This window comes from Crocodylus siamensis, chromosome 1 (assembly GCF_052110815.1).
Source record: "Crocodylus siamensis isolate JL-2025a chromosome 1, ASM5211081v1, whole genome shotgun sequence".
NCBI lineage: Eukaryota > Metazoa > Chordata > Crocodylia > Crocodylidae > Crocodylus > Crocodylus siamensis.
This window is the reverse complement of record NC_143395.1, coordinates 261,124,156-261,147,915: the sequence shown is the minus strand read 5'-3', so window position 1 is coordinate 261,147,915 and position 23,760 is coordinate 261,124,156. Positions and strand designations below refer to the sequence as shown.

Sequence of the window (23,760 nt, the reverse complement as noted above, 5' to 3'; positions counted from 1 at the left end):
TGAGCAATGCCTCAAACCTAAAAAGGGCAAGGTGCCTTGAGGTGCCTTGAGTCTAAAAAGTTGCACAGCACTGTTTTAGAGCCATGACAAACCTCAGCAAATTAAAGTTAGATGAATAACTGACAACAGTTGTAGATTGTCACCCTCCCTGTGAATTAGCACTACACATTGTTTCCATTCTATTTACCAACAGCACAGGAATGGCAAGGCTCAGGAAATACTGTATTCAAATTCCAGGTATTAGAAGGGAAAGGCCTCTCATGGTTAGAGATACTTCTCCCCCAGTTCCCTAGCAGCTGCCTCAGTGACTTCTTCTGCCCCAACTGCACCCCCTCTCTGTCCCTCTTTTCCTTCCCATGTACTACCCTCCTGATCTTGTTCCCTCTTCACTGCCCTTTGCAGTTTAGTTAGGTTACCCTCTTCCTTAGCCATCTGCCTGGGAGCCAGCAGGGGGAGCATTGAAAACACATCACTCAGCACTTGAATATTCTAGCTGATGTTAGTGGGACTACTCATGGGACTATACTCATGTATCTGAAGTCAGGTACATGCCTAAATACCTTGATGCATCAGAAACAAGATCTTGAGTTATTGCTTATCCTTACATTTGTCATTTCTATGCTCATTACACACACTTCTATCCCCAGTCTTGTTCCTACAAGTCTTTTCTTCCTGGGAAAGACTTATTGCCCTCTTCTGAAGACCCTTCCCCTCTAACTGGATGTGACAGGCTAGCTGGCAGTGACGTAGCCCTGGGATTTTGAAAGGGCAAAAGATGATTGGAGGACTTGGGATTCGCTTTCCTCACCAATCTGGTAATGATTTGACCCAGGGGTTTTGAAGGGGTAAAAGATGATTGGAGGACTTGGGATTCCCTTTCCACATCAATCAGGCCCCAGAGACTCACGCTCCCCTCCCCCGCCGTGTCCCAACTGGCCCCTTGGGTCACCTGAAGGGGGATAAAAGGGACAGCATGGGCACACTCAGGGAAGAGACCAGCAAGGGACAATAAGGAAGGAGATTCACAGAGCTGGCAAGAGCTAAGCCAGAGGGGCAGGAGCAGTGCCCTGGAAGAGCCTGAAAGAGCGAGACCTGCAGGCAGCAGTGGGACCCTCAGCAGCTTGGCGTGGGGCCGGCAGGAGAGGCTCCCCACTGGGCTCCAGGATCCCCTATGAGAGGCTGCAGCCAGCAGGAGAGGCTCCCCGCCCCCCTCCAGCAAGGATCTGAACAGTGACCTGAGAGGTTCCCAGCTCTGCTTCCAGCTCCTCCAATCAGAGGCCGGGGCTCCAGGAAGGTCAAGACCCCTAGCAGGCTGGAGCAGTGCCACTAGTGGTGGCTGTGTGGCAGTGTTCCTGTCTACCATGTAGGAGACCTGGGCTCAAGTCCCAGCTGAAGTGACTTGGAGTGAGTGAGATAACAAGAAGCAAGTCTTCTTGCAGTGGAAAGGGGCCATTGTGATTCCCTCCCCCTCCAGGTACCAAGGCCCTATATTTCCTTGTCATTTGACATTTTGCGCCTTTTTATATTTCACCAACCTGTATTGTTTATTCTGCTGTTTGTGTTTTATACTTTGTTAACCCTGTTTTTTTGTCAATGATTGTAAGTGTCTAACCTTTGTTGAATCCTGCCCCCTCTGATTTATACCGGTTACGTTCCCAATATTAAAAGGTATATGGTTGAGTCCCCATTGGTGGTCTGGCTCTGCTCTGTAGGGGGACAAGAGTCCCTACACCTCCCACAGCGCTTGCGCGCCTGCTTTGATCACTTCAATTGGACAGGGGGTACCCCTTGGAGTACCACCTGGGTTACATGTATATACATGTAGCTTCACAACTAATCCAACAACAAATTCTACCATACATGTTGATATTTTCAAAGCAGGACAGGGGGATTTAGTCACACACTTGTCTTAATATATATATATATATATAGTTAAATTCTTTATGATACTTTGAAAATAGCTCAACCTCTACAATCAAAACCTTATTTTATATTACTTGAACAATGCATATATTGTACAGAACAAGCTAAAATACTTTTTTTGCATTTTCTGAACATTTATTTTAAAAGGGAAGCACAAATATTTTAATAATGGAACAGGGTCTTCCAGCATGTAGCTATATCTTTCCCACCTATTACAAATTAGTTTGCTACCTCTCTCAAAATTAAAATTGTTGCAGTTGAGGAAGTTATGCTACTGAATACATATATATTTCTCTTCCTTTTCATCTCACCCCAGGCTCAATGGGGACCATGAATGATCCTTTGGGGTCCCTTCCAGCCCAAATGTCTATGAAATCTATGAATGAGGCAAGAATTTTAAACAGCCACCACCCTCAGTAGCTCAGAAATTCATCACAAAGATGTTCTTTTCAAGATTCATTATCCAGAAGTCACATTCAGCCTCTTTTCCAGTTTGATTAAATGCTAAATTATATAATTAGATTTGTATCTAATTGAGGGGAGGGTATACATCATCCAAAATGGGACAGGAAGGGGAGCAAAGAAAAGAGCAAGGAGCGAAATTAAAAATAAAGTAACTGAAAGTAGAACAAAAAAAAAATCCATTTGCCCTAACAGTGAGGATGCTGAGACTAGAAATACTGGAAAGAGTTTTAAAACTAAAACTTTAAAGCTACAAAGTATGAAAAAAATCACTTTTGAAAATTCCAGATAGTTTTTCCAGATTAATTTTGAGACCAATAAAATTCAATAAGGTAGTAAATCATCTGAAAGAGAAATGGACACATGGGGTAGGAACAGAAGTTACATATAAACGAGCTTAAGTGGTCAGAAACTTGTTTAAACTTGTAACAGAGCATAAGTTCTGTGCATATAAGCCTGTTTCAAAATGGCCAAAATTGGTTTAAGATAAACCTGGTTGAATGTAGTATCAGACTTAACTGATTTGGGTCAAACCAGCTTCTGGAACTTCTGTCCCAGTCCCTTTCCTGGTTTAAGTTAAATCATAGTCCCCCAGCATGCTCCTCTTCTCCCTAGCTGGAGCTCCAGCTAGCTGAGAAGGAGGTGGAGACTGCAGCTAGGAGACAGCAGTATCTGCCTGGCTTCCCCCTGCCCCACCCCCCATCACCACTCTCTGCTCAAGCAGGTATCCCCCCCCCCACCTCTCTCCTATGGCAGGGGCTCCAGCAGCAAGGCCCCCAGCCAGCATCTGGCCATGTCCCCACCATGCTAGCTAATGCTGAGAGGTGTCTGTCTGTATGTCTCCAATTTCACTGGAACAAAGGCAGACAGAGCAGTGTCTGCTTAGGGCAAGAAGCTAATGGCTTGCAAATGCAAATGCACCCTGCAAATAAGAAGAGCTTAAAAGTAATGAGAGAGATGTGTTTGTTTATTTTTGTAGGGCTTGATGGGCTGATAAGCTTTGTGTTTTGATAAGCTCCCTGCTGGCTAGCTTCAATGCCCACAACCTGTCAGTGTTCAACACGGGACAGAGAGGTGTGAGAAATTACCTGGTTTGCAATGAATGCGAACTGTGAGTGCCATCAGTTTGCTGGAGATGGACAGTTTGAAAAAGCAGGGAGAGGGAGATTGAAAAGCTCCATATCATCAACAGATGCATGCAGTCCACACAAGCAGTCCTCCCTCCCCCGCTTGCTAGCCAGGGGCCGGGGTCTGGCAACACTCCCTTCCCTTTGAGTGGCAAATGGGGCAAAAGCCTAGCGAGGGTCTGGTTCTCCATTCTCCTCCAGACACACCACAGCTGGGAACTGTGCAGGCTAGGGAGCAGTTTAAACCCCTCCCTAATCGTAGCATCCTGCCGAGGCCTGACCACACCACCCCCCTCAGCTCAGCACTGTAGGAGGGTAGGGAGGGCTCACTCTAGCACTCTCCCCCACCTCCCGGCCTCTAGCTTGAGCCACCACAGGTATCTGCCTGCATTCCCTGATTCAAAAGTGAATGTCTATCCACTTGCAAATCAGTTCAATCTCTGCAGGTTAGACTAATCACCTGCAGACTGAATCAATTCAGGGTTGCGCTTTTTGAATGTCTATCCCTAACCATGATGGGATGGACTATACTGCAGGATCCATACAGTCCTAGCTAATTATGTTACAATTGGAAAGATGTGTGCTCTCTCTATTTTGTTTGTCTAGATCTTTAATTTTAATATTGAATAACATTTTTTTCTGAACCATCTGCATTTTTTTTTACTTCCAGAGGCCTTAATCTTCTCTAGAGAGGAGGTTTTTATCATTTTAATCTCTTCAATTCTTGCAGCATTTTTTTCTTTCCAGTTTTGAATCAAACTTTTTAAAAAGATGTGTTGTCTGGCTTGTAAATTTCCAGCTTAGTTTTCTGTGAGGACACTTACATCAGCTATGTACCTGGAAAATTCTTTGTAATAAAATCTGTAGTAGCTTCCTCTGCAGCAGCCATGACTGACTGGTGTGATCAGCAGTAATCATGTGGTCTTGTTGAAGTCTAGGAATTCTTATCCTGCCATCTTTGTTTTCTTAAAATTTCTCAGTAAAGAAAACTGAGCATTTCAAGCATTGTTTAGGTTTTTTTGTTCATTTATTTTCCCTATGTTAAATTAGAACCTGGAGAATGGGCATCATAATTATGTATGCAACTACACAAGAACATTCTAGTGGCTTCCCTCTGCATGGCTTTTTTACCTGATCTTTTGGAATTTTGAAAGAAAGTTTTCTTTAGTTAAACTGCACTTAATTATTTTAGATATTTTGGAAAATATATATCCTTTCAGTCTGAAAGACTTTTCATATCATACATATTTAACTCTTGACATGCAAAGACCCCATCAGGATAAAGAAAGAAAATAAGTGATGGGTTATGGTACTTTGTCAGCCTGAGAGTTGACCGTTTACAAAATAAATAAGCATTTATTTTATATCAGCCAAAGAGCTCTTCTAACAGAAATCTGATAAAGAACATGAATAACCTACTAAAACCCAGAACCCCTCCTCCCTCCCCCCACACACACCTTCTCTCTCCAAAAGTCTTTCTGATATAGGGCTTTCATTCATTATCCTACATAAAATCTGTAAGAATTTAGAGGAAGTCCCCACCTTAACACAGGAGACTGACAACACCAATCAGTGTCAGTATAATTTTTTATCATATATCACAGTTTTGGGAATAACATTCCTCCCATTTTTTGATTACAGAGACTCCAGTTTTACTAACAAAAACAACAAAGTTTATTTCATGCAGTTGTCCTGTACTGGCTGTTTTCTCTTTCCCTGTTGGACAGGCTTGCCTCACTTGTCAGGGACCGTTTGCAAATCAAAACCTCCTGTGTTGACACTACCTTCTATAGCCACTAAAAATCATCTAGTGCCAGTAAGACTGGGGAACAATAAATAATTCCCATCACAGAGTGGGTTGCTCCTTTAAAGGGAGCTGGGCTGAAACTCTCCTGGCTTCAGCACCCATTTACGTTTGGGCCCAGAGTGATCAGAGCCCCTAACAGAAACCTGGAAAGGAGCCTTCTATGAGAAACTGCCTGTTCCAATCAGCATTAAGGAGCACAGGAGTAAAAGTAGTCAAAAGGGGTTCTCTAGGTCAAACATAGGAAGAGACTTTTGGCTACAGGGATGTGAACTGAGGAGCTGGAACAGCTGTCTTAATAGAAAGTGGCTTAAGGAAATGGCAAGCAACAGAACATACGTTTTGGGAAGAAGGTCCTTCAAAGGCTGATATAACCTCAGCCCAAAAAGAAGCTTCAGAGGCTTCTGAAAGCAAGGCAACTTGCTTTGATTTAAGTTATCATGATTCCAATGTTGTTTTAATAAACCAGACCATAAAAAGAGAAATTATCTACCTTGCATGCAGGTATATGCAGTTTGAGAAGCACAAAAAAAAAAAAAAAGAACAGAATCAGACAAACTGAATAAAACCCTCTCACAATCCTGCTGAAGTCCATGGAAATGTTTTGCTTAGTGCCACTAACAAGCATATAGAAGTACTGCTTTGGACTGCAAATGTGTAGCTTATTCATGGAGAGTGGATGGATGGAACATAAGAGAGGAGCAGGCAGCTTCAACCTACTACCCACCCCAGCCCCAAGACACAAGACAACTGACGGCCAACCATGAGCCTTGAGAGGACCTAACTGGAGAATATTCCCACATGATATGTTGGCTGACTGGGGAAAATAAAATGAAATGAAATAACAGACTGAGGCAAACAGATATTTAACACATGTAGGACAACTGAGCAATATTAGGGCTGGGGACCAGAACAACACAAGGAGATAATGCAGGTCATTTAGGGAAATATTTTTCTCCTGCTTTCTCTTTGGTCAGGAAACTCAGGCAAAAACAGACTAGAAGAGATGCAGGGTCAAACAAGGTCTAGGTAGGATATGTCCCAAGAGCTCTTGACCTTCCCAAAAGAATGCAAACTGGCTTTATTATAATGCCTGTGACTTAAGGAAAGACCATTTAAAACTTCTCTCAGAACAAAGGCGAAAATGAACTAAATGTGGACATAGGCCATTTGTTTTGACAGTTATCTCCAGTTCTTTTCTTCTGGGCTCTGTTGATCACTGTGGATACAGGCACTCAGAGTGAAGTTATATCTTATACTTAAACCACATTAAGGGCAATTAAAGCACAAGCATCCCCAAGTTAATGCTTGTTAATTCAGGCTTAGTGCCCTCTGAGCATCTCAAAGTTACACCTCACATCAGGTGAGGGTGAACTCTGGGCTGTGCTACCTGGCTCACATTAGGGTAACTTCAGTCTTCTCCACTGGGATATAAAAAGCCATTTGCAGCTATCCAGTATCCCAGGATGCACTGCTCCCCTCCCCTTCCCCCCGCCTTCATCCCAACCACCCACCCACACACACACATTGTAAACCACCCTTAAGCTTACATTCACATTCTATAAAGGTAAAAGTCATACTAAAGATAGAGCTGTTCAACTTAATTAAAGATTTGCTGAAATGCATACTTGCAGCATAAACAAAATCTAGGTTTTGGCTAACTGGAGGCAATCCAGGTTTACCTTACATAAACAAGGCTTACCAGAACTAAAGCTGCTTGATGGTCACAAAGAAGAGATTCCAACCAGCTAACCAAAATTCTCATCAACAGCAATCCTGGTTTTCTCTGATTAAAAAAATCTCCAATTTGGGGGTTTAAAAAAGTAATCCAAAATCTACATTTTTCCTTGATTAAAATGAAACATCTTTAATACACAGATGTATATATAGCACTGTTTCATTTTGATCACAGAAAAATGTACATTTTGGGTTACTTTTTTTAACCTGAATATTGGGGATTTTTATTTTTTTTCTAACCAGAGAAAGCCAGGATCCCTGCTCATCAAGTAGTAGGAACTCAGCGCTTCAGCTTTAATGTTCTAGTAATTCAGATGTGAAATCTTGGAAAGGCAGGAGGTACCCACCACAGCCAAAACAACATGAGACAAATCAAAAGCAGCACCCCCAGGTAGTACAGGCACTCCTTAAAGGGTCCTTTATGTAGCCCAGAAAGACATAAAAAGAACTGACAGATGGATGGAATTTAAAACTCAGCAAATAAGAAAAAAATTAACAGGGAGTACCTATGGTTCCAAATGAACAACCGGAACTATGTATAAACAAAGTTATAGATCCTCAATGTTTTACAGGTATTCAGCTCAAGACTACACAACCTTCTAAAAGATAAGCTCTATTCTAACAGACTATTAAGGAAATTTTAATGTCATATATTACACAGCATGTCAGACAAGAGGTTGTAATGGTCCATTTGACTTTAGAAATCCATGAAGAAAACTAGGGGTCTATTAGTCTCCAACTAAAATTTTAAAAGCAAAAATATTTACAATATAAATATATTTTCCTATGTTTAAGAAAAGAAAAATCTAAGTAAAAATGTAGTTGTGGAGAAGCATTTCCAAGTTCCAGGTTATATTTCTATTTGAAAATTATGTCTTCAATTTCTAGGAAATATTAGGTACTCATTCTGCAATTAGTAGAAAATTCATGTAAGTGTCAATTTGCCCTCCTACAGATGAACTATGACAAAAGCTACCTTCCACTTCCCATCACTGACACAGGGGTACTAGTATTTTTATTTCAGAATGTGTATGCAAAGACAACACAAGCATAGTAGTGAAAGGTTGTGGTTAGCTAGGTACCTTCTTATGGTAAATGTAATTATTTCCTGTTATCATGGTTTAGTAAGCCAAAAAGGTGATCTACCTAATGTCCATATAGTAACTCATATCACACTAAGAGAAACCTCATATACCATAATTTAGTCCACCATTACCTGTTTACCCTGTTTCAATCCTATATTTTTTTTTTAGACAAATTCCCCAACTCCTACCCTTCATTACGCTGGTTTTGAGTATATCATTAAACAAACTAACTATGAATAAGCAATTCAAAATTTTAAGCCTCAGGAGTTGTCCTCCATATATAGAATAACAAGGACATAAACCAAGAAGTTCAGGTGATGATACTGAACTATGCCACATTAAATGCTATTAGAAGTAATAAAGGATAAACCAGTTATGTTCTTAACTATTTGGAAGGTTTGTGTCCAAGGGAAATATATGCAGCATACATAATAAAAATGCTACAATCCAACATTTCACTTTGAAATTTGGCCTTAAAGTATAAATACCTTCTAAAAAATTTCATTCAAATACATGTGCTCCAAACTACATGGGTTCTCATTACATGGGAAACAGAAAACATAGGAAGGAATCCAAAAACTTCAACTATTGCTTTTCACTTCTTGTCAAATAAGAAACCAGAAGCACATACGTAATAAAATAAGCAATATACAGTTGCCACTAATAGTCTGTATCTCCTTACCTCATCTGCTGTCAATTATCAAGTTTATTATAATATTGTAAATAAGAACACTATAAATAAGTGAAAGGGGCACAAAAGAATGCTTTGAAATCTCATGATCTGTTTGTGGAAAACCCCTACATCACTACTAGTGAATTCTATACCATTTCTAATCCTAGAATAAACTTGAGTCCCATTGATCAGAGACCCACAAGTGTATTGTGAGTGCATTAATTTAAATCTCGTTCTGTTTCTGTGGTACAATTGCTGCAAGATATCTTGCCTCATTACCAGCTCCAAAAGTCAACTCAAGTCACAGGAAAGACCAATATCTTGTCTGGCTGGTAGAAATTTATATTTTTTAAAACATGCAGCTGAAAAAGTAACTGCACTATGAAATTAGCAGTTCCAGTTAGCAAATATATTGTATACTAAGTATTTTTGCCACAGAAACAGTCCTTCATTGCTTAGCCTCATATTCTATAGTGACCATATTTATTGACATACAAATTTCTCTAAAAATTGACAGGTGACTAGAGTGAAAACACACTACCCAAATCCAGTACCAAACTATGGTCCTACTCCACCTTGCTCAGAAATCCCTGAAATTAAATGTTCATCTGTCTCCTTTGTAACATGCCACCTTCTTAGCCTGAAGACTAAATCTCAAAAAGCAACAAGTAGCCATCATCTTTTGCATTAACCATTTCTCAAGAACTTAAGCCGGAGGACTTCAGCACCTAAGCCCACTTACTCCACTTAACAGATAGAATCAGATCCAGACTACATTTTAAGTTAAAATAAGAGCCTCAGAATCAAAAAGACTAACATAACACTAATAATCTTTATATTACTCCCTCCTTTTTTTACTCCCCTTTTAGAATGTACTAGGGAAACACAGAAATACAACTGCAGCCGTGTTTCTTCACTGCTACCTTCTGCCTCCACCTTAAGTGGCAGAGCACCAGCGACAAGGATTAGGAAGTAATAATCCCCCACCCAGTTTCCCTAGCACTTGAAAGGACAAGAGAAGCACAAGCAAGGAATGGGATGCACCCGCCAGCTACTTCAGCTTCCACCAGACTTAGGATCTGATGGTTCCTGCCCTGTAAAGACAACTCCAGGAAGAGTATCTGGGGTTCTTCTCATAATGCCACAGTTCAAGTCTGTCTCTCACACAAAGTCATCATTACAGACCTCTAAACCAATCAAGCGGGTAATAAAAATGCCCACAAGGAAATAAAGAAATCTAAAAGGTATATGTGGCATTTTAAACTCATTCATTGTAAAAAAACAAACAAACCCATAATAACCAGAACACATATTTCACTACAATCAGACTTAGGAGAGACTGAGGGTGAGATCATATTTTATCTATTAGGCACATGAGTGGACTTAGGCTCTTAACTGGGATTCTGTTCCACCCTGTTCAAATCCCTGAAAATCTACAATACCTCTACTTTTGTAACAACCACCACCTTACTCTTCAGACTAAGTTGCAGAAAAAGAGCAAGGAGGAAGAGAACCTGCCTACTTTTTATATTAACATTAATATGTGGAGTAGAAGCTGAACCTATGTGTAAGCAACCAAAAATAAGTCATTCTGGCAAAGAAGTCAGAGAAAAAAGCAAAGAGATTCCATTTTAAATCTTTTGGGGAAGCACTAACACTAAAATACTGTGGCTGTGTAGATGGTGCCACCAGCAGGGCTTTGGCTTCTTCGACCATGGGGTGGTGTTCCAGAAAGATCGACTGCTGGGCTGCATCCACACGTGGTGTGGACATTTAGTTCTCTGTGGAAAATTAGCAGATGGGTCTGTGGTGCCACATACCACACATACTGCACGGCTGTGCTTTTCTGGACATGGCTCTGGGGTTCACCTGATGAAAAGAGGGACAAGAGTCTTCAGATACAAGCTTGCTAACCTAGTCAGGAGGACTAGGTTCACTGGGAGAAGGAGACATTAAGCATAGAGCCTGAGGATCTAGATAAAAACTTAATATGGGATAGCAATAACAGATGCTTTAGCAATGTTCTCCAGAAGACGATAGGACAGTTAGCTGGACACCTGAAATATATATCTACTAATGCGAGAAGTATGGGGAACAAACAGAAAGAATTGGAGGTCCTTGTACAAGCACAAAATTATGATGTAATTGGGAGTATGGAGACATTGGGGGATAATTCCCATGACTGGAGAACTACCACTGATGGGTATTGTTTGTTCAGGAAGGATGGGCAGGGGAAAATAAGGAGGAAGGTTGCCCTGCATACAAAAGCAATGTACACACTTATAGGTGTGGTGCAAAGTGGAAGGCAGGACTGTTAAAAGCTTCTGGATAAAGGTCAGAGAGGAGAGCAGCAGGGAAGATGTCACGGCTGACCTCCAAACCAGGAGGAAAGAGATGGACAAGGCCTTCTTTAAACAACCGATGGAAGCTTCCAAATCACAGGGACTTTGTTCTCATGGGGGACTTCAATTATAAGAATGTTTGCTGGCACAGAAACACAAAGGCCACAAGGAGTCCAGCAAATTCCTGAAGTGTGTTGGAGATACATGTTTGGTATAGATGGTAGACAGGCCAACTAAAAGGAAAACTCTTCTTGACTTACTGCTTGTAAACAGGAAGGAATTAGTTGAGAATGAAGGTGGAAGGTAACTTGGGTGGCAGTGAACATGACATGATAGTATTCAAGATCCTAAGAGGAAGAAGGAAGGAGGGAGAACAGCAGAATAAGACTGGACTTCAAAAAAGTAGACTTCAACAAACTCAAGGAACTAGTTGGCAAGATCCATTGGAAGGCAAGTCTATCCAGTGCAAAAGAAGAATGGGAAATGCAACAGAAGACCAGCTGGGCTAGACAGCAATCTCTTCACTTAACTGACATTTTTAAAAAGGTGAAAATGATATAAAAACCTAAAAAGCCTATAAAAAGTGAAAATGTAGTCATTATACTAGGAAAGAATATAACAGTATTGCAGGGTTATGCAGGGGGGAAATTAAGAAGGCCAAGGCTCATTTTGAGATGCAGCTGTCAAGGGAGATTAACAAAAAAAAGAAGGATTCTACAAGTATGTCAAAAGTCAGGGGAAGGAGGCATACTTAGCCATGTTAGTCTGAAATCAAGTAGAAAGCAAGGTATATTTGCAACTTATAGACTAACCGAATTATATTTTATGTATGTTCCAACAGCATCCTGGGTTGTATTAATAGGAATGTCACTTGCAAACAAAGCTGGCCCTAGAGGGGTGCAGGACCCAGGGTAAATCAGCTTGTGCCGGGCCCCCTTAGCACTGCACAGGGCTGTAGTACCCCTGCAAAGGGGGTGGGAGATCTCCATGCTTCTTCCCTGGCATGAGGCTGAGCCACCAGCTCCAGGTGGTCCCCGCGGAAGCCGCCACTGCTGCTCTGCCTGACTCCATGGGGTCCCCCCAAAGCACGGGGCCCAGGACAGTCACCCTGATTTGACCTACCCTAGGGACAGCTCTGCTTGCAAATCAAGGAAAAGGATTGTTCTGCTCTATTCAGCACTGGTGAGGCCTCAACTAGAGAACTATGCCCAGTTTTGGACCTCACACTTCAAGAGGAATGTGGATGGTTTGGAAAGAGTCAAGCACAGAGGAAAATGATAAAGGCCTGGGAACCAAGTCTTAAGAAGAAAAACTGAAAGAGCTAGGACTATTTAATCTGGAGAAGAGATGACTGAGGGGGGATTTTGGTAACAATCTTCAAATACCTGTAGGGCAATTAAAGAGGATGGAGATGGACTTTTCTCTGTGGCTCCAGGAGACAGGACTAGGAGCAATGGCCTTAAGCTGCAGCAGGAGAGGTTTAGATTGGAGTTCAGAAGGAACTTTCTGACTATGAGGATTGTCAAGCATTGAAACAAGCTACCTAGGGAAGCTGTGGAACCTCCATTTTTGAAAGTGTTCAAAAGCAGGCTAAACAGACACTTGGCTGGCATGGTTTAATCATGGATCATCCTGCCTTGAGCAGGGGGCCTGGATCAGATGACCTAATAGGTCCCTTCAAAACTTACTTTTCTATGATCCTATGAGACTGGAAATAGGAAGTAATTCAAGGAATCTGGCAAGGAGATGAAAAAAGGAAGCATGTCTAATTCCTTAGAGGAAATGAAGGCTGAAAAGAAACAAGAACTAATTCTAACTTGTGAGACTGATACAAAATTACAAACATACAAAACAAAAATAATTCAGAGCAAATAGATCCCCAAATTCTCATACTAGCACAGCAGGGTTTCTTTCATAACACCAAAATATTATCAGATAGGAAAGCAAAAGAAAAGAAACCCACAACCCAAAAAGAAAGTTTCAGTGCAGTCAGGAACTGGCACTTCTATCTCCTGTCTTGCTGAACTTTGGATACAACATCTCCCCCTTTCTGGTAAAGAGCCATGGGATCTCACAAACAAGACATTGCACAATTGACTGCAGATTGACACTTGACAATTTAAGGGCAAGATCCAGGAAGGTGGACATCCTCGCAGAATAATGGAAAACAGCCCACAGGATAGCTGTCAAGTCACAGATCATTATGCAAGAAACAGAAGATTCTCATAACAAGGTAATCATTTAGAAAAAAAATGAAATGATGTTTGTTCTCTTCATAATATCCATTTACATGTATAGGAGTTATGCCTCCTCTAGGCTATTTTTCTCCTGACTACACATTCCTAGTATGCCATACTTTTTCCTCGTTCTTTTTTTTTTTAAATCCTTCATCATTCTTGGTACTACCCTTTAGACATTTCTCCAATTTGTGACTTTTTGTTTGTTTGTTTGGAACATAGTGATTAAAAACAAAAACAGGACTTCAGGTGAAACTTAACTGAGAGTACTTGGTACTGGACAATTGCTTTGATTGCTACATATGAAACCCCTGCTGCTACAACTCAATAAAGCTTTTGCTTTTCTCCAAACACAACTTAATCTCTACTACAACTTCCAGATTCATGTCTGTTCTTCTCCAGTATTTGTGCATTTCATTATTTCTTCTTACAGTACAGAACCACTTGATTTTTCATGTTATTGAACCTCATGATTCACTTCAGGCCATTTCCACAAGGTGTCAAAGCAAAGTTTCTGGCATCCCAAGTATTACCAGTCCTTTCCACAAGTTCGATTAGCATGCTCTTTTTACTACGTTCCACAACACTGATTAAATTAATTACTAGATTCAAAGCAAGCAATACCACTTCTGGGACCTAATCTCCAAATTCAAATCATTAAATAATTACTTTGAATTTAATTTTAGTTTTAAAGAGTCATGCAACATGACCAATTCAGAAAAGCACTTATGCGTAAGTTGTCCAATTGGCTTCAAGTTTTCATTGGTTTTGAAGTTAAGTGCTTTACTTAATCGGTAGCTGGAATGACTGTTACCTGGCTAGGGTTTCAAAATATCATTATAAACATTACCACTTCTTTCAGACGCTCATCACCGTGAAGCAATCCCCTTTCAGGTTGAAAGGTGATAGCCCTAACTTCCCACTAAAAAAAAACACATGCCAAAAATGCAAACAATAGTAAGGTAGAAAGTTGAGAGGGAAGGGGAAAAATTACAAAATGTGATGAAAGTGCTTTGTTTTCTAGTACAATTCTGTAGCTGATGTATGAAAATTAGAATTTGGTATAAAAAGGCTGTCAGTGACAGAGAGGAAGCAGATTTTCAATCAAGGGTCAGGAGCATTAAAAACAAACAAAAACAAAACAATAGATGCACAGTAGGCAGGTGTAGAATAATGACTTCACCAAGGTTGCAGTTCTGCAAAAGCTTACACACATGGTTATTTTTAAGCATTCCATTTGGTTCAATGTAACAAAAATGTTAGCATTAAAAACTTAAATGCATGTAAATCTTTGCTGGTTTGGATCTCAATATGCTTCTAAGAAGTTCTGTGCATACATGAAACTCAGTAGTTCTACAGTGAAATAAGTAGTTCCCTATATTTTTTCCAAGGCACCCTGGACTCTTTCCAATTTCCAAATCTTTATTTTTCACAATCACAAATAAAATAAGCTAATGATCATACAAATTATTTCTAGGGAAAATACATTGCTCTCTCATGTGAAAGACATCAAATCTATGGATATGAAGAGAAAAAGCTAGCACACATAGAAACTTATTAAAAAGCACACTCTGCACTTCATTTAGAACACTCCTAATTAGGAATTCTGCTTAATAGTGGCAACTCTTGAGGAGCTGATTTCATCTAAAGATGTTGAAAGCAATGTCTGCTACTTAATTGGCACAATATTAGAAGAAATTCTGCTTAATGGGGATGCATTTGGCTGGTACAAGTCAGTTAAATGATGCTTGAAAGTTTGAAGTAGATGTGAAATTCTAACCTCTTAATACATAAACTGCCAAAAATGGGGGAAAAAATAAATGCAGTACATAATTTTATTCTATAAAATATTTCATGTTGAAAAAAACTGCCGATGTAAAAATGCGCTTCTGTCTTGGAGTTATTAAATTGCAGAGTAAAACTCTAAGCGCTCTCAAGAGGACTGTCATATGAGGACAGCTATTTAGGACCTGATCCTCACGCTCGCCTTTTCCACTGAATTAAGGGAGATTTTGTGGGCACAGTGAACTGCAGGCCTAGTTCCATATTTCAAACAACCTATTCACTTTAAGCAGTCTTAGTTGAATTCTACATTATTCCCAGATCTCTCCACCCCTGCCCCTCCCTCCATTTCAGGGAATTTTTTGACACATTAAAATAAATAAAAGCATAGTTTATAATGAAGCGATTTTTCTCCTCTCCTGCCCTAAGCTCTCTAAGGAAAGAAGCACATCCCCTTATTCAGTATCATGTTCTCTGCCACCACCAAATCACTAATCAAGATCACTTGCCTCTTTTCCCTTTCAGCACTTGCCTTTTAGTCACTTGTTATTCTGTTAGTGTTAATGGTGGCTAGAAGTTCAAAATTTTAGACAGAAAACTGCAGTTTGCCTTAGCTTTACATATAATTATTAACCAAGGGCACTTCCAAGTCCTATATTGCAACCATCAGACTATATATTTGGTGGTGTTGAAGGACCCATCTGAGGAAGATGCATTGCAAATTTGTCATCAGAATGGACCCCTCCCATGGAATAGCTCTTCTGTTCAATTAAAAGGTATAAAAATATGTATAAACAACACAAAAATCCAGCTGCCCCAGCACTAACTGGGAAGATACTAAAAGACAGACTAAGTTGTCCAAGTCAAAGGGCTCTGCACACTCCTATTCTATTTTACAGTCTCCTGCCTTCTTACTCCAAGTGTAGTCCAGCTGGAATTTTCATTTTCATGTATTTCAGTGACTTCATCTCGAAGTCATCCTTCTCTACCTTGTAGAAACATAAAACGTCTTCATACTTATTGAACGTAGGTGTCGTGTAAAACCACCTTTGATGCTTTATAGCCATTCCAGCAGATGCTACTTCAACTAGCAATCAGTAAAGAAAAGAAAGTGTACTGGCTGAAGTCTGTCAGGGTTCAGTATTACATTTTCTCCGAAGTATCGATTTATTTACTATTAAGCTAGGTTTCCTGGACATCAGCAATTATACCTGCTCCAGTTTAACCACATTTTAAATAGACTGAATGTTTTCTCCCATTTCCCACATAACATTTCAAAGACCATCCTATATGAATTTTAGTAAGACAAAGAATATATGTTATTGTATAAAACTACACTGTCATTACCTGCCAGAAATTTGATTTCAAGACAGTTTTTTTAATAAACTGTACCTAACTTTATGATAGACATAAAATGATTCATTGTACAAATACATTTACAAAAATTTATTTAAGAAAGAAGAATGCATGGACAACACTGAGATATCAGATGTAATAAGGAGGTTGCTCCCCAAAAAGCTACAGAATTTGTTGTATTATCAATGTACAATGGATGTAGATTGGTAGCTCCCATCAAAGCAAACATCCCTAGAAATTTTATCTATCTATCTATCTAGATATACATATAGATAGATATGAATGTTAATGTTGCAAAGACATTCTGGTTTACTTCATATAAACCATGACTCTAAATTTAAATTAAGTTGAATATCGCAACTGTAGTTTTCAATAATATCAAAATAAGGCTATACAACAACATGGAGAAGCAACGTAAACAACAAAAAGCCATCTATTTTTCCCATAGTACTTATATAGAAATGCAAGAAATTAATTCCACTTTAACTGTGAAGGAATAAGGAGTTACACTTTTAGGAAAGAAAAACAAGTCTGATTAACTAATCCATAATGGAGGCTTTGTTTCTACTTTATGCCAAATTGCACCATTTACCACTGTCATATCCAATGCAAGTAATCCAAAGTACACCAAATACTGTAGATCCTCAGTGATTTGCAGTAATAGTCAGGGACACCCAGTGCAAAATGTTGAATTTTGTGACTCAAATTACTATTTTAGCACCAGAACCTATTCAAAATTTAGCCAAGACACGTTATGATATATACACTTTTCCAGTTTCTGATCTACATGTTATACTGAATTCATTAATTCATTCAGATACTAACTACCTCAGCAGGTTGAACAAAGTAGTCCAACTGAATCCTCTATTTAAAAGCTAAAAATATACTGAACTACCTTACTTTATCAGCAATAAAACCAACAAATATTGCAGCCAAATATACATGAAGAATTTTCAGTTCCCTCCGAACAACAGACTAAGCACCTCCTTTGGGGTAGAGGCTAAAAAGATGGCAATTGGTACCCAAGTTATAACAAAAGGTAATGTGCTAAAGTGTGTTGTGGAGGGGGCAGTGGGAGGAAAGAAATCTTTACAACATAACTCTGAAATTCTAGTTTTGCTGACTTAACAGAAAACACAACAAAACAGTTTGTTTTAAAACTGTGTTAGTTCTTAAGAGACTATTGGAGGCATGGGTTATTGATTGTATTGAGGTAGCTTCTAGGTGTCTTCTCATTTAAACCAGAAGTTTTGCTAACAGGAGACAATCTCTGCCCAAGAGACAAAACACCTTCAAGAGTAAATTGGATGCTTATCTTGCTGGGATCCTATGACCCCAGCTGACTTCCTGCCCTTTGGGCAGGGGGCTGGACTCGATGATCTCCCGAGATCCCTTCCAGCCCTAATGTCTATGAAATCTATGAAATAAGACACAGCATAAAGTACAAACCACTTAAGTTACCTTCAGGCAAGCAGGAAGCTATTTAAGTCATGCAAACAGCACTTGCCATTTGCCATCTCTGATTGATTACAGGATTAAAGGAGACACCTAAGCATATAAACATGCCTGCTAATTCCTGTCAGAACAGCCTACTCTCAAGTTCTCACACCTCATTAGTTCTTAGTTACATAGTTACCCATAGCATGCACTCAGCACCTGTTGGCACCTCATTTAGGCTCCCTACATTGTTACTCAGAGCACCTTAACTTTACCAGCAGCTTTGAAAAGCACTAGTCCATTTCAGGGGTGTCAATACTGCCAGTGACATAAAAGGGCCCAGAAAGATGAACTGTCCACCACCCAAGTCAGACCAAACAAGCCACTCATATGCAGTTTGTACTGTACCAGAATAGTTAAATAACTATGAACTCCCCTAAAGAAAACTTTCATTCTAGAAGAAAAATAATTTATCCGGTTTAATTTACAGCACTTCCAAAGCAGCATAAGCTAAAAAACAGCAAAACACATTTCTCAGACTAGAATAAGGGTGGCCACATGGAGTATCAAAATGGTATCTCTATAGCTATTTCATACCTTGCATTAAACCAGTATAAGTTCTAAGGTAGGCACGTCTGAAGGGTCTGGGCACACACACCAGTTAACAGTCACTTCCAGAAAGCATACCTTTGGCCCCCAGTATGCAAACGATGAAGCTTACTTAAGAACAAACATCTTCCTAATTCCTTTGCCTCTGTCACTTCGCAGATTTTTAAGTCCTAATAAAAGACGCCTGACACACTCTGAAGTTGAAACTTCCTATTACAACTGAAGTCTGTCTATTTTAGATAAGAGAGCACCGTATCTGATTTAGGAAATAAAGTTATCAGTACAATTAGTACAAGACCTTGTACCTATTTAAGAAAGCAAGTTATGCAAACACTACAGCATTCAAATTCTTTTGTAGTTAAAACAAACTGTGAAGAGTTGTTGACATACCCTCTTCCCCTCAAAACCACCTTCAAACCATTTTTCACATTAGTTATTGCTGTGAATTTTTATACAAGTTTGATTAGAACTTAATTTGAATGAATTAACCGATATGTGGTCCAAAAATACCGTGCAAATCAGAAACGTTAGAATACAGTAAATACTAGGAGGCTCATCAGCAGTTAGATTAATCACGTTTACATACCTGTGGTATTTCAGGTTCCTGTGCTTAGTCATGTGTACACTCTCTTCATTTTCTCACGGAGAGAAAAATAATTTCTGCCAACTTTTGTTCTTGGCTTCTACACTGCCACCTGTAGTCATACAGGAGAAATTAGCCATATATTATCCGGTGAAGTCTATTATCACCAAATGTTTCAGCTCATTTAATTTTCTATGCAATCATAAAAAAGATGCTCTCATCTGCATAACGTTAGTTAAAATATGTAAGACTGACTTAGCGTAAGTACCTTTCTATTGCATTCTAGGAAGGAGAAAGTATTCCACGTAAATTCAAATGGGGGGGAATCTATAACCCCCAAATTTACTACTCTGTTGCTTCACAGATATGTTATAACCTCAAATGGACAATATCCCAATTTTCAAGTATACAGATGAAACAAACTAATGTGTCTGTCTCCTTGCAGGAACATTTTATAAAGGTGCACTTTCAAGGATAAATTTTGCTACCCTATGTACTGAGTAATCTAATGTCCAAAAAACAACAAAAAAAAGGAACTGGCAAGCAGAAGTGGAGGCCTCATAACTTTAAAGAAACAAAAAAAAAACCCTCACCTAAATCCAATTCTTTTTTATCATATCAAAAAGATCATTTTACTGTTGGCTGTCACAAATTAGACAACCGTGTAAGTGTCCAGCCCATCCACTAAATCTGTAGCCTTCAGCATTTCGACAGTAAACAAAACAAAGATGGACTAAGAATTCAAAGGCTTTGACTTCTTCATATTTGGGGGCCAGGATTAAACACAAAAGGAGGGTGTGATCTGAAAAGACTGGCTTTCCAAAATCGTTGGCCGAGTAAGGAAAAAGTTGGTTTTAAAGGGGAACGGCTCTTTTGGGTGGCTGCTGGTTTTAAGAGAGGCCAGCACTCTCTTGGCTCCAGGTAACAATTACAGGTATGTTGTGCGAAAGCTTCCTTACAGCTGCGTTTAGGCTAGCAACTGCTTGCCTGGGGAGGGTGAAAAAAATAAATAAAAAAGATCAAGCCATTAAAAGAGACTGGAATGGATTCCCCCCCCCCACACCACTGAGAGCCCCCAGCTGACAAGTGCTGCTCCTTTACCTGAAAGCATGAGGGCTTTTCCTAGGCAACATTTCATAGTCAAACCATCTTCTGAAGGAAGAAAAATCAAGAAAAGGGGGTCATCCATGAGGGGAAGCAGGATTTCCCAGCACTGGGATTCCCAGGCACACACGCTCCCCCCATTCCAGGTGACTCCTGGCCTGAGCCTCGCCCCTTCCCGGATGAAAGGCACTGGCTCCAGCCGAGCCCAGAGGGCGGGAGAGGGGTCGCACTGCCACCTCCGCCTCCGCCCGCTCCCGGCCCGCGGGGCTCCCGTCTGCTCGCTGCCTCCTCCGGCGGCCCCGCCACCCGCTCCCACCGCGAGCCACGACCGGGCAGTGGGCGAGTGAAGGGGCAGCGCAAGGAAACCACCGCAATCCGGAGCCCGGGCTGCAGCCGCAGGCGGACACCTACCCGGGACCGGCCAGGAAGCTCGGTCCAAAACGCTGCGATCATCCCATCCCCTCCCCATCCCGCCAAACATCCGGCACCCCCCCATGCATACACACGCACGCATGCATGCACGCGCGCACACACACACCACCGCCAGCTGACAGCAGCAAGTTGGGAGGCGGCGCCGCGCCCCTGCCCTACCTCTGCCCCGAGCCCCGGCCCCAGGACAGAGCAGGGAGCTGGGCCGGCCCCTGCCGGAGCTGTCCACCTGCGCGCCCCGCACGCCCGGCCTCCGCCGTCCAGATCGGGCGCGGGCTGCGGACCCCGCCGCGCTCCGGAGCGGGATTCCTGCGGAGGGAGGGAGGCAGGAGCCGGCCCGGCCCCGCGCCGCCCGGCAGCTGCCGCGGCTGCTGCTGCAGCTCCCCGCGCCGCGTCCCAGGCGCTCTATAGGCAGCACCTTCCCCCCCGCCCTCTCCCTCTTTCCTCCTCCTCTCGCCCGCCTGCCTCCCCTTCTCCTCCATCACATGGCCGAGGCTCCCGGCGCCTCCAGCTGCTGCCTACACGCCGCCCCCGCCGCCCGCACCGCAACCTGACACACGCTCGCATACGCACGCACTCCCCTCCCCCCCCCCCCCACGCGCGCGGAAAGGCGCAGTCACCTGACCGCGCTCCTTGCCCCCCTTCCCCTTCCCCTTCCACTTCCCCTTCCCCTTCCTCCCGCGCGGCGCAGCGCGCTCCGGCCGGCCCACCTGTCTGCGCCCCCCGCCCTGCCGGCTCCGCCACCCACGCGCCGCGCCCACACGCAGCCCTGAGGGGAGCCGCAGCGCCCCCCGCACGCTCCGCCCCGCGCCCTTCCTCCGCACAGCTGCTCTGTACTCCCCCCCCACCCCACCACGCACACCCACAGGGGTCCAGGGAACACACCCCAAAAGAAGCATGAGTAACACCCCCCCCCCCGAAGGGGCACCAGTAACACATACCCCCCACAAAAGGGACACGGGTAACACCCCCAAGGGGGCACTGGTAACACATACACACTCTGAAAGGGGCACGGGTAACACACACATACACACAAACAAAGGGGCACCAATAACACACACATGCACCCTGAAGGGGGCACAGGTAACACATGCACACACCTGAAAGGGGCATGGGTAACACACACACACAGAGGGGCACAGCTAACACACACAAACCCCCAAAGAGGCATGGGTCACCCCCCCCCCCCCGGGTACGGGTAAGGTAGCAGAGCAAGTTAAGACTGTCCCTCCCTCCCAAGGTAAAGAGCAGAGGAAGTGGAGTCCTGTGTGCTGTGCAGCACAGCTCCCCCTGCCTGTGTCACCTGTTCAGCCCTGTGTTGGCACCAGGGCTTCTGGAGTCTCCCAGGTCCGGCTGCCAGTAGCCGTGCCCCCAGCCCCAAGTATGTCAAGAGCAGACAAGCAGGGCTGTGCAATGCAGGTCTCTCTCTGCTTGTGCTGGCAGTTCAGTTCCATGGCGTGAGGTCTTTCGGAGCTTCCCAGGTCCATCTGCCAGTAGCAGTGCCCCCAGCCTCAAGCAATGCCATGCTCCTCCGGCTTTTCCTTAGCAAATGAGGTTGACCACCCAGTTTTGTCTTTTCCCCCTACCCTCCTAGATCTTTATAAAGATAAGCCATCATGAAATACAGCAACAGCTGTGTTTTTACAGACACGTCAGAATCTAGGAATTTGTATTTGAAATGTAATTAAAAGGAGGAGGGGGGAAGTGCACTCCATGGTTTTTGGGGGGTTTTTAAAATCATTTTACAGAGATCTGTTGGGAAAGTGCTCAAAGTTCAGCACTGGATGGCTCTTTGGCATCCTGTAGTGGAGGGTGTCCGGGATGGAAGTCATCAGGTACTAAAAATGAGTGCAATATTTACTCCCTGCAAAAGGGAATTAAAAAAAGAAAAAAGAGTGCCTGCGCTGTAACTGGGGCAGGAGACTGGAACGTAATCTCAGAATAGTTCCATAATTGTCTAATTTCTGCTTTTTGTTTCACATTTTGGGAGTAAGTTAACATTTTGGATAAATATGTTTGTCTTCGTTCCCCCAGATTAGATTTCATCCCTATGCAACTGACCTTCAAATCATATATTTAAATGATCCAGCAATGCATATGGGGCAATTTTTTAAACTGAAATATGGATTGATATGAAACACTATGTTGTGCAGGGGGGGGGGAGGGGAGGGGGGCGGTAAAATAAGATCTTATTTTAGTTTCCACCCCAACTTTATTTTGACAAAAAGTGTCTGTCATGAATAATTATGTTGTTTCAACATTTTACTCTAATCATGTACATTAAGGTCGTAATTCCCGAATGCCAATTTCTGTCAAAACAAAAAAAAATCCATAAATTCTTCTTACGAAGTGAACTATTTATACTAGAAGTGAGCTTCAGAAAAATCAGTGCTTTTTTGCCTTTTTCTTGTCAGTTGTAGTTTTCACCTTGTTTTCAGTTCCTCTTTGGTCACAGAGAGTTAACAAAAATCACTGTTAACCCTCTAAGCATTGAGCACTATAAGACTATTAAATGAGAAAGATGTATTTATCAACACAGGAAATCTAGGAAGTGCATAAAAGAGCATAATCTTTCATACCAGTGGGGAAATTTAACTTTTGTGAAAGCAGTTTTAAAAAATGCTTCCCCGAAATAGAAACTTTGCTGTTATTTTTCAAACAGTCATCCATAGACACAGATACTGATATTCTGTAAATATGTATTTGTTTCTTTCAGTAAAAGAGCATGTACACATAATTGTAACCTGTTCTAAATGGAAAAAGATCAAAGCCAAATAAAGCATTCACAAGGAAAATGAATAAATAATCTTGCTGAGGAGAGAACACTAATCAATATGTCTAGCTCAAAATAACATTTCTATTTTACTCCTTTGGGGTTTTCATTTTGAGGATACAAAAACCAACGTGTCTTTTTGGTCCAATATTTTAGGAGATAATAAAAACATCACTTGAATCTGACATTACTATTCTGCTTGTAAAGGTAATTGTAACTTTTTCATCAAAATAATAAATCCTGAGTGTATTTGACTTTGGATTTAAGGTCTGATTTTTGGTCTATGTGCTGACATAA

At 41.7% G+C, this 23,760-nt stretch overlaps 1 long non-coding RNA gene across 1 annotated transcript in view; it reads right to left on the bottom strand.

The window, feature by feature from the left end:
* LOC149874445 (uncharacterized) overlaps nt 1–20,983 on the bottom strand; it is a 270,069-nt gene extending 249,086 nt beyond the window's left edge. The window contains exons 1-3 of the long non-coding RNA XR_016439945.1: nt 20,853–20,983; nt 20,259–20,309; nt 19,161–19,269 (exon numbers count right to left, since the gene is read on the bottom strand). This is a non-coding gene — a long non-coding RNA (uncharacterized LOC149874445). The remainder of the gene's footprint in view (nt 1–19,160; nt 19,270–20,258; nt 20,310–20,852) is intronic.
* Between the last annotated feature and the right edge of the window lie 2,777 nt (nt 20,984–23,760).